The sequence below is a fragment of the Galeopterus variegatus genome, unplaced genomic scaffold (assembly GCF_000696425.1).
Source record: "Galeopterus variegatus unplaced genomic scaffold, G_variegatus-3.0.2 Scaffold405, whole genome shotgun sequence".
Taxonomy (NCBI): domain Eukaryota; kingdom Metazoa; phylum Chordata; class Mammalia; order Dermoptera; family Cynocephalidae; genus Galeopterus; species Galeopterus variegatus.
In genome coordinates, this window is record NW_007726516.1 from 199,392 (window position 1) to 200,522 (window position 1,131).

The window sequence follows — 1,131 nt, forward strand, 5'->3', positions numbered from 1 at the left end:
TATTACCAAACCTGAAATAAGTTATCCGACCTTCCCAGAAATCAGGAGAGAGAATATCCTAATTTCCCCAACAGGCCAGTGTAAGTCTTCAGTAAGCCTGGTAATGAAGTCCCCTCTGCTTTAATCCTGATACACAGGAGGTGGCCCGAAGTAACCTGATGTTAACTAGTCAGTTGTTTCCCTCTTGTTCTGTCTCCCAGTCTCCACCTTTCAAGGAGAGCAACTTTGAAATCTATTTTTTTGTTTCTGCTCTCTCCAATCTTTTCTGTGTACAAAGTCTTTGTTACGTGTAATGAACTTCGGAGCACTTCTCTGACTCTGTTGGATGGTATTTCCTGGGTCGATCCTCACATTTGGTTCCCGATAAACTTTACAAAATTATTTCTGCCTTGACAGCCTTAATTTTGGTCGGCAGTAGTTACTGTGAAATTGATAACTTATCTATTTAACTAAACTTAAAAAACAAACAACCCAAAAAGCCCAAAGTCTAAAATTAATCTCTGCCCACTTCCTGGACAAGAAAAGGAATTTACTGCACTGATTGCTAAACACAGCCCTCCCCACCTTTCACCCTGTCTTCCTGCTTGTCTTGCCTAGAATTTTCATTCGGCCTCTGAAAATTTTAACTTAAATAACTTTTATTTGATTTTAATTTTGCCTCTGAAGGTTTGCTAAAAATGAACTGACAAAAGGCAGATTAGTAGGAGAAAAGGCGTAACACATTGTAAGTAACGTGCCTGTGCAAGGAAGTCACGCACAAGGTATGAGACTTGAACGGGCACAGGTGGTTGAAGCTTAAATACTCTCTTCATAGTGAAGGGGAGAAGGGGAATGTAAGCCGTTCTTTTGAGGGACGGTAAATGATTCTTAGGGAGGATGAATGAATTTTTACTTTATCTTCACTTATTCCTTTTTTTTCTTGACAGTTGGCCAGTACAGGGATCCAAACCCTTGACCGTGGTGTTATAAGCACTGTGCTCTAACCAAGTGAGCTAACCAGTCAGCCCCCTTAATCCTTCTTTGGTGCTTTTCCTTTATGTAGATCTGAGTTTCTAACCTTTCCTATTTTCCTTTGTTTTTTTAAAGAACTTCTTTTAACATTTTTTGCAAGGCCTGTCTACAAATTCTCTC